The 10,715-nt window shown below is 40.5% G+C and overlaps 1 protein-coding gene across 10 annotated transcripts in view; it reads right to left on the bottom strand.

Moving 5' to 3' along the window:
- Window positions 1-2,245: 2,245 nt before the first annotated feature.
- The window catches only part of LOC146829432 (uncharacterized), an 83,512-nt gene continuing 75,042 nt past the window's right edge, over window positions 2,246-10,715 (bottom strand). For 5 of the 10 annotated variants that reach the window (XR_014962246.1, XR_014962254.1, XR_014962250.1 and 2 more), the window contains 3 exons: window positions 9,315-9,521; window positions 4,827-4,915; window positions 2,246-2,870 (listed from right to left, as the gene is read on the bottom strand). The gene's annotated coding sequence lies outside the window, so the exon portion shown is untranslated. The remainder of the gene's footprint in view (window positions 2,871-4,826; window positions 4,916-9,314; window positions 9,522-10,715) is intronic. The other 5 variants (XR_014962249.1, XR_014962255.1, XR_014962247.1 and 2 more) reach the window with 3 other exon arrangements.

Genomic DNA, 10,715 nt, shown 5'->3' with positions numbered 1-10,715 from the left:
AAAGAATTCCAATGCTTCCACCCCAAATTCCTTTTGGATACAGGTGTATAAACTGGCCACATCCATGTTGAAAAAAGGAGGTTCACAGACCAAGTCAGGCCCTCAAATTTATTGAGGATATCTTTCCTATCTTTAATGTAGGCAGGCAAATTGTGGACCAAAGGTTGTAGGAATTGGTCCATGTATTCAGACAGCTTTTCTGTGGGGGAGTTAACCCCCAAGATGATTGGTCATCCCGGTGGGAATGGGCCCCCCTTATGTATTTTGGGGAGTACATATATGCAGGCGAACGAGGGTTCTCTAACCGTCAGATAGTTAAACTCTTCATCACTTATCAAGCCACTCTCCCGCCACTCCACTAGTCTCATGTTGATGTGAGTACTAAGTGCCTTAGTTGGATTTCCTGAAAGCTTTGTGTAGAAGGCTGTATCAGCTAGCTTGTGGTCGATTTCCTGCATTTAACTCACCCTGTCCATAACCACCACATTCCCCCCTTGTCCGCTTCCCTGATTACAATGGAGGGGTCAGATCTCAAACCTTTCGGGGCCTTATTTTCTGCCACAGACAGGTTGCAGTTGATTTTATGATGGGTAGTGTGAAGTTCCAAGAGTTTATGAAAGCCCTGTGTCACCTTCTCTCTGAAGAGATAAATATTTGGATGTGTTCCTACCGTGATGTATTTAGAACGAGATTTCAGACCACCATCAATTTCCCTGTTCTCCTGAATGTTCAATTCAGCTCTTAGCATATTAATATCGACCGTTGGTTCATCCTGTAGTGACATCAACAATTGTAATACATGTAAATCAGAGACAGTGTGCGTCGGTGGTATACATTCTCCAATGTTCTTAGTACACACAGACGAATTACGAGTAAAGTGATCTTTTAACTTTAATAGCCGTGTAAATTTATACAGATCAATAAAAATGTCAACATAATTTCCAAATTGAGTTGGGCAAAAGCCCAAGCCTTGCTCAGGACAGACAAATCAGTTTTAGACAACATTCTGCTAGAGAGGTTCACAATCATAAGTTCCTGTGTCGTACCTCCAGCACCACCCTCAAATACCGCATGTCCTAGGTCTTTTTGGACCTGGTGGTCATTGCAATGGTCTCATTCCGTACTCTCTTGTTTCTGCCTGTATTTTTGCCATCACCCCCCTTCTTGTTTTTGGTCTTTACTCGTGGTTTTGACGTCCAGTCTGAGCCTCTCCAATTCTACTAAAAAGGTAGAATGATTTTCTGTGTCTGATGTGCCTGGTGTCTCCTCAGTAGGAACTGAGCTAGCTACCGAAGATAGGGAGTTAATACTACTAGCAGATGCTAATTCTGCAGTGTCCTCTCGTTGTCTCTTTCCTTCCCCAGATACTTTTAGGTTGTCGCACATTGCAGTGCAAATGTATAGATCCTCCCGTCTCTATAATCCTTGTTATCCCTTTTGATTTTTTTTACTTTTTTGTCTCTCAGATAAATTTGGTAGTCTTCTGGTATTTTATCCAGGATATCATATTTTTTTCACTGTATCTTTTAATTCTGAGGATTCAATCTATGTCTCTAGTTCCTCAATCTCTGAATGTAGCTTACAGCCTTTCTTCTCCGCATTTTTTATTAATATGCGCATCATATTAAATGAAGCATCACAGAGGTTCTCCTCCCACTCCTTGAGTGATTCATGATTCAGGTCCTCAAAAGTTAGGAAAATTAAAATTCTGAGGCATCTCTGTATTTTTTCTTTCTCCATATATTTTGCCAAAGTGGTGCCGTCCCACCACCTGGACATTTCTTGTTTTTTCATTTTCTCAAGTTTCTGAAATTTAGTTTTTAGGCCCTCTGTCTTAGGGGCACCAGTTGTTGTTCCTCCCACATTCTGTTTAGGTGAGAACAAATCTTGAGCAAGTTCTGGTCTTTTTTCTTTGAAACTTGGCATGTCTATCGTTTGGGAAAAAGTTGGGTGCTGAGGAAGTAGGGCAAGTCAGTGCAAAACAGGGAGTGAGTTATTGAGAAAAATAAGCTTAGGCAGTGGAACCCTACAGAAAAATAGCAATTGACCTAATCCCTAATCTAATTATCCCTAATTATTATGCATATGCTGGGAAATACTCAAGGTTCTGTGTGCACACTGTTAGCGCACCCACTGTCACGGTGCAATATAATACTGGAATATAACAATTTCTAAGAAGAGCAAAGGTGCACCACTAAGAGATAAACAAACACACATCAAAGTATCAGATCTGTGTCCAGAGATGTTTCTTTAAGTTCTTCATTTATTCAAAAAGTTAAAAGTGATCAGGTTGAAATGAACTGCCAACGCATTTCGTCCATACAAATGGACTTCTTCAGGGCTGTTGATTTAACAGATACATATACACACATCAATATGGTAAAATACAAAACAACAAAAGAAACGTGACATTTATACAATATTACTCAAACAGTAAACAACATTATGACAGGACTGCTATATACAGAAGTTTCCACCCATTAGTAACCACATATAAAAACTCACCAAGACATAACATTTGACATCCATATATTTGCCAAGACTGTACATAGAATAATAAACATGGCATAATAAATAGCATCTTTAACACCCTATAAAAGAGAGAAAAGGAATAGTGAAGGTAAAATGAAGTGAGAAAGGATCAAGCAAGATATAGGAGATATCCTTATGCACAGAAGCATCACTACAGGGAAATTGTTTTAAGAAACTGTTTAGTGCTTTTACCAGAAGAGATTTTTACCTAAGTAACGTTTTGGTCTTTTTCTAATGTACTCTTTTTACTTTTCTTTAAGTAATACTATTCTCTTTGTTCTCTTCTCTGTTCATGTTTTCTTGCCATCTTCAATTTGTGAACCAAATTAAGAACATTTCTAAGAAACAAAGAACAGTTTCAAACGTTTGTTACATTAATTAAATAAATTACATATTAATATTCATAATAACCACTAAGCAATTACTTTCAATTTCATTGCTATTCTCTTCATCACATATAAAGAAAGAGAAGTGTGGAAATAAGAAAGACAACTGCAGAGAGAGGAATAAATGTGCTGAAAGAGAAAAAAAGGTGGAAAAAGAAAAAGAAAGGTGCAGAAAGAGAGATGCACAAAGAAGCAACAGAGGTACAGAAAGAAGAGAGTGAAGTGCAGAAATACGCAAGAGAGCTGCAGAAAGAGGAAAGAGGTGCAGAAAGAACCAACAAAGTAGCAGAAAGGGGCAAGAGATATACTGAAAGAGGCAAGACAGGTACATAAAGAAGCAAGAGGGATTCAGAAACAGACAAAAGAAGTGCAGAAAGTGTCAAGAAAAGTGCAGAACATGGCAACAGATGTACAGAAAGACACAAGAGAAGTCCAGAAATGTGGAAGAGAGGTGTAGAAAGAGGCAAGAGGAGTATAGAAAGAGACAAGACAGGTGCACAAACAGGCAAAAGAGATGCACAAAGAGTGAAGAAGACTGCAAAAAGAGAGAAGAGTAGTGCAGAAAGAAGCAATAGAGCTCCATAAAAAGGCAGGAGAACTGCAGAAAGAAGCAAGAGAGGTACATAAATTAGTGAAAGAGATGTAGAAAGAGGTAAGGAAGGTTCGGAAAGAGACAAGAGAGTTTTCAAAAGAGGCAAGAGACGTGCATAAAGAGACAAGAGAGGTACAGAAACAGAAAAAGAAGTGCAGAAAAAGGCAAGAGAGGTACAGAAAGTGGCAAGAGACATATAGAAGGATACAAGAGGCAAGAGTGGTACAAAAAGGAGGCAAGGCAGGTGCACAAACAGGCAAAAGAGATGCACAAAGAGTGAAGAAAGGTGCACAAAGGTAGAAAAGGAGAACAGAAAGAAGCTAAGGAGGTGCAGAAAAAGCCAAGAGAGGTGCAGAAAGAGGCAAAGAGGTGCAGTAAATGACAAGAGAGGTGCAGAAATAGGTAAGGGAGGTGCAGAAAGAGACAAGAGAGCTGTAGAAAGAGGCAGGAGGGGTGCAAAAAGCCTCAAGAGAGGTGCACAAACAGGCAACAGAGGTGCAGAACAAGAGAACGAGGGTGCATAAAGAGGCAAGAGGAGTGCAGAAAGAAGCAATAGAGGTGCAGAAAGAGGCAAACAAGTGCAGTGAATGACAAGAGAGGTGCAGAAATAGGTAAGGGAGGTGCAGAGAGAAAAGAGAGGTGTAGAAAGAGGCAGGAGGGGTGCATAAAGACTCAAGAGAGGTGCACAAACAGGCAACAGAGGTGCAGAACAAGAGAACGAGGGTGCATAAAGAGGCAAGAGGAGTGCAGAAAGAAGCAATAGAGGTACAGAAAGGACCAACAGAACTGCACAAAAAAGCAATGGAGGAGCACAAAGAGAAGACAAGTACAGAAAGAACCAAGAGAACTCCAGAGATTTAAAGCACCAATGCTCCCCATGTCACTGTTGTACGTCACATCAGATTCCTGGCATCAAACATAAAGGAAACATACAAATTGTTGTATGCCTGTGTTTCAAACATCTAGCATCTTTAGATGCATTACATGGGTGAGAATACATCTACAATTAGACACATACCTCAGTCAGAAGAACATGCAGATCTTTAAACTTGACAGACTGTACTTCCCATTTCAAATACACAACATGTACAAATACACATATACCTCAGTCACGGTAGCACAGACACCTTTAAACTTGACTCAGTGCACTTCTTATATCAAACAGAGACATACATTTATACACCGTACTTCAAGTACACCTTTCCACAGACTCATAGAAAGGAACATAATCAGTAATCCCTCTGCTAACATCTTTTAAGCCTCAGTTTTCTACTGCATCTTCATTTTTTACTGACTGCTCAGAATGTCAGACCTACCAAATTTAAAACAGCAATCCTTCCCATGTTACTGTTGTAAGCCGCACCCTCTTCCTGGGGGCATGCATGCATGTGTCTGTTCCTTTTTGCTAGTGGCATCATACATAAAAAGAAACATACAAATACTTGAATACTTGTCTGTCAAATGTCTATCATATGCAGACGCATAACACATGTGAGAATACATGTATACGTAGAGACATACCTCAGTCACAAGACCATGCAGATCTCTAAACTTGACAGACTGCACTTACCATTTCAAGCAGTCACCTAAATTTATACTGTGTAGTTCAAGTGTACCTTTCCTGAGACTCATACACAGTACCCAAATCACTAATCTCGCTACTAACATGTCTTAAAGCTCACTTTTCTTTTGCAGCTTCAGTTTTCACCAACTCTTGAGAATATTGGGCCTACCAAAATTTAAAACAGCAATCCTTCCCATGTCACTCTTGTAAGTCTCACCATATTCCTGAAACCATGCATGCATGTGTCTGAGCCATTTGCTAGTGGCGTCATACATAAAAACAAACATGCAAATTGTTGAATACCTGTGTTTCAAATGTTTAGCATCTTCAGATGTATAACATATGTGAGAATACATGTATAAGTAGAGACATACCTCAGTCACAAGACCATCAGACCTTTAAACTTGACAGACTGCACTTACCATTTCAAGCAGACACATACATGTATATGGTCTACTTCAAGTGTACCTTTCCAGAGACTCATAGAAAGTACCCTAATCACTCAACCAACATGTCTTAAAGCTCTCTTTTCCTTTGTAGTTTCAGTTTTCACTCAGTCCTGAGAATGTTGTGCCTAGCTAATTTTAAAACAGTAATCTTTTCCATGTCACTGTTGTAAGTCTTACCATATTCCTAAAACCAGGCACCCTTGCCTTTTGCTAGTGGCATCAGACCTAAAAAGAAACATACAAATCTTGTATACCTGTCTGTCAAACGTCTAACATATTCAGATGTGTAACACATGTGAGAATACATGTTATGTTATGCTAGATCTACTTATACAGCGCACGACTCACCCGGGGGCATCTCGGCGCTGCTTAGAGACAGACCTGAATCTGGGAAATCAGACCATTCAAACTTAAAATAGGTAAGCTTTTAGTTGTTTCCTAAATATACTGTAGATAGAAATTTCACACAGAGGAATAGGTAGTTTATTCCAGTATCTAGGAGCAAGGTAAGAAAAAGCTTTACCTCCTGTACGACTGACGTATTCGGGGCACCTGTAGAAGAGCTAGTTTACTGGATCTAAGATTTCGACAAGGTACATGTTTTGTGAGTTCCTTTTGCATATAGCAGGGACCTTTGCCTTTCAAGGCATTGTAGGTAAGACAGCAGATTTTGAAATATAATCGCTTCCTCACTGGTAGCCAGTGTAACTCTCTCAACAGGGGGCCAGAGGGAGAGCCAGCTGGGCGATTCAGAATCATTCTTGCCGCGGTGTTCTGAATCACCTGTAACTTAGCAAGCAAGGTCTCTCCTACTTCAGCCAGCAGAGCGTTCCCGTAATCCAATCTGCTAATCAGCATGGCTTGAACCAGGGTTCTACGACAATTTATGGGCAGGTAAGGAAAGATCCTGCGCCAGACGCAGGCTATAATAGCAGGAACTAGTTGTGGCAGCAATATGTTCTTTCATTGTTAATGTCTGATCAAGTTTTGCATGTACAAGTAGACACATACCTCAGTCACAAGAACTCGCAGACCTTGAAACTTGACAGACTGCACATCCCATTGTAAGCAGACACCTACATTTATACAACCTACATTAAGTGTGCCTTTTTGGAGACTCATACAAAGTAGCCTAATCCCTAATCCTTCTGCCAACATATTTTAACCACACTTTTCTAGCCAGCTTCACTATTCGCCAACTGCTTAGCTTGTTGGGTCTACCCATCATCATCATTTAACTTTATTTGAATGCTTTTTCGATTCATAAAAGTACAAAATCTTATTTTTGATGTATACGTTACATAATTTTACATTTAAACCTTCATAATATTACATTTAGATCTTCATCTGTGCACATTACCTTGTTGTCCCAATTAATGTTGCTACTTTTTTGGCCAGGGGTCATCCTTCATTCAGTTTCATAAACTAATCGATATAAGAATATAAGGGATTTCTTTCTTTGTATGGCCCGGCTTAGAAAACCAACAGCAGCACAACAGGCTAGTTCATTATCAAGAGTACAGACGAAATTCATAGCTTCTTCACGAAAAAAATATTTCTGTGCAATAAAAATTGGCCGTAAATTTATTTTTCTAATATCTTGATAAAACCTACAAAACAGCATAAAACGCATCGTGGACTGGTTCGCTTTCCCATCACCTGGGCATTTATGTGCTATTTTTTGCAATTTTTCAAGTTTTTGCGAAAGCCAGCAGTTCATAGACTGTGCCCGGCCACAGTCTTGTCAGATAAAATCTATCTTGGGTATTCGTAACTTTTACCAAGTAATTTGGTAGACCAGTCAGCTCAATACTAGCCATATATCTTAATACATGGGTAAAAACACAAGAGTTGTAGTAATGTATGGCGGATCGCACCTCAGGAAACAATATATAATCAGGTTGAGCAGTTCATATGTTTTTCTTAATTTCCTAATTTACACATAGCAATGAAGCAATTTGTTGTGGTGCCACTGGGGATGACAAATGCACCTTACTACCTTAGGTACACAAATACATAGATCCTGTAAACAGTCACTATGTGAAACAATATAATATACAAGTATCCTGGCACTCTAAAGTAATGTCCTATTCTAACCTGTATACGGCCATTATGGACAAACTACATCACTGGCAAAAAATCAATACATCACTGGCAAAAAACACAGATGAGTTTATACAAAAAATACTCTTTTTAATATAAACAAGACATTGTAAAAAACATCACAATTTTTCAAATACGACCATAAAAACCCATTGTCCCTAGACAAGCATAGCATCTAGGAGACTATTCATAGAGGTTATTTTGTAGGTTTACAGTCTTGATCCGAATACGCAACAGCCGACACATGTTGCGTCACACCAAGTGACTTTCTCAAGGCTTATCGAAAGTATTCTTTTCTGTGACTATAACGTTCCTATTGCTCCAAAGTGATTTGCCATTCACAGTCCAGATTTGACCAATATTTTCCTAGTTTGCTAGCGATGTCCGCATATCCCAAATGTTAGGATACCAGAAATTCACCTAAATCAGTGGTTCCAAAAGTATGTCACATAGATCTCTGTTTACATGTCTGTTTTTTCTATGTTTGGCGTGCGTTTTCAGAGCCCGAAAGGACAGATTTAAGTTTGTGTTTACCCCTTTTAAGAACTCCTCTTTTTGTAGTTCTATTACCAAAGGTATATGTAGCCTTTAAAATGTCCTATATACAGCAGCCATTTTTGAATTCCTAATAGGCTATAATAGGCCCACGCAGTTGCTGCGTAGATAGCTTCACCTCAACCTGGCGATAGCTCAGGGAAGGTGGCACCACTTTCTCCGTCAGTACCCCGTGAGTACCCTGAGTGGGGGAATCTGCCTCCAACGCCCTGAAGCCACTGCATTTAACAACAGCTAACCCATATGGAGTGGAGACATATTGCTCATAGTGTGTGTGTGTGTGTGTGTGCATGAAAAACACACTTAACACTACTTTTTGGAATGTTATTCCAGACCTAGGCGCTACACGATTGGCCCTTCACTCATAAGCAGGGCTTTAAGTGGGATGAAAAAACTGAGGGGAGTTCTCTCAAATGGGTGTGGTCGATGTAATTAAGGGCTTGCCTTCAAAACACAAACTACATTTTGAGCTTAGCATAGTGTGTCGCCTAACTGGTATTTTACTGCTTCTGTTATTGCCTCCACATATATAACACAACAAGTAAAATTACACCTACCACAAGCCAGGAGTATAGGCTTTGTCACTGACTGTTAGTTGCATAAGATAAATAAACAACACCTATGGCATTGTTGTATATAATATGAAAATCCTTCAGTTACGAAATGATGAGACCGAGAAAGAACTAAAACAAGTCTCTTTTGAGTTACATCAAAGGCAGTGAAGGGTGGCATGGCTATAGAGTTAAGATTTGTTTTCTTCCTGATGGTGAGGGTAAAAATGGAGAACCAGAGAGCGACCCGTCTCAGCACCTGCTTCACTGGCAGGACCCGGCCCACTTAAAGCACTGTTCATAAAGATGTCTGTTAGCCACCTCTGCCCCCAACCCAGCCCTCTTCGTACCCCTCTTGCACTTCCCAAGGACTTTCATCTAAACCCAACGTTTATGAAAAGACTGATGTGTCTAAATATATATTGATATAATCAACAAAGGCCAAGCTCATTGAAGCAGCTTTTGGAGACATGAGCGCTGCACAATTAACCTACAATGCATCTATACATATGTTTGCACAAAAGTCCCTTAGCTCTGAGAAGAGCACATGGGTTCAGCCATGGTAGAGGACAGCGCTCATACCTTATGCAGACAGCCACGGGTGTCCCCTAGAAAGGCGATTGTGTGTTTGTGCTCCACGTGCACCTCTACAGCAATCAGGCGGGTGTCTTGGCACTCCAAAATGGCAGCTGCCTCCAGAGCGATGCGCTGGACCATCTGACTGGGAGTGTGTTCGGAACCTCGGAGTACATGTCCAGCATCCCCGAGGGCAGATGTTCATAGCACCATCTGGAAAGTAATAAAAATATTAAAAACAGCAACGGGCAGAAACCAATTACTAAAAAACTTTGAAGGGCAAGAAACAGTTAATAAAAAGAGCGGCAGGGAAAAGTAACTAATAGAGGCACAGTTAACACGCCTAACCTAAATTAAGGAACAGCATCCCACAAGTCGAGTCGACTTCATCAACCACGACCTATGGTCTTGCACACCTCTGCTTGGGGGCCCATAAACCAAGCACTTAATTTCCCATGTTCTTGTAGCTCACACTTCCACCAACCTGGCAGCTTCAACTTCCAAGCTCCTATTCTCTTTTCAAGTGGGCATGTATACAACTAGTATCACAATTATTTCCACTTCCTTCAGGCTCCTATTAAGGCTTCATGCCACAACACTACCACTGTTTTCAACCACTTTCATTCTGCACAGACTACATAAGGAGCCCAACTAAAATGGGACCAACCAAACTGTGACTTCTATCCCTGCCTTGGGTCATTTAAAAAACTACAATTATCGAACAGCTCTTCATGTACTTTTAACTCCTTGAGTGACTTCTAGCTGATTTCCACCTGTGATGTGGAAAGATTAGAAAAGGCCCAGCCTTGGACATGAACTAGGACCAACTTTGTGCCTTTGCAACTGCTCCATATCATTTGGCACAGTGTACCACAAAACAGCTTGCCGTCACAAAAAATGTCTGAGTAGAAGGTGAAATTGCCAACCAGTGAAGTCCTTTCTCTTGCATAACACAGACAAATAGGAAATCTTGGCCTTTTCTTCAAGTACCATCCACCATCACCCATAGAAAGTTCCCGATCCCTGGAACCCCACCCCATCTACTAACTTATTACAACCCCAACGGTCTAGACAAAGGCATTATACATACACAGACACACACTTATATCACACCAACAATGAGAAACTAACAAGCAAATGAAGTATTAAGCCACTGACCTCAGCTTAGTGCAATACCATGCAGAAGTCAGATCCAGGACAAGCCAAGCGTCTGGAATTAATTAAAACAATTCACAGAAATAGCGCAGGGGGCGGGGCAGAGGGATTAAAAGAGATTGTCTTCACTGGAGTGGGGGAGGTGTCAAGAATTGTCCAACGCTCAGAAAACACAACAAATCTTGATTACAGGGGAAATCATCGGCGACGGAAGTGCTGCTTACAGGGAGTGTGCACAATCCAACTGGTATT

This window comes from Triturus cristatus, chromosome 5_2 (genome assembly GCF_964204655.1).
Source record: "Triturus cristatus chromosome 5_2, aTriCri1.1, whole genome shotgun sequence".
NCBI lineage: Eukaryota > Metazoa > Chordata > Amphibia > Caudata > Salamandridae > Triturus > Triturus cristatus.
This window is presented reverse-complemented; position numbering and strand designations above follow the sequence as displayed.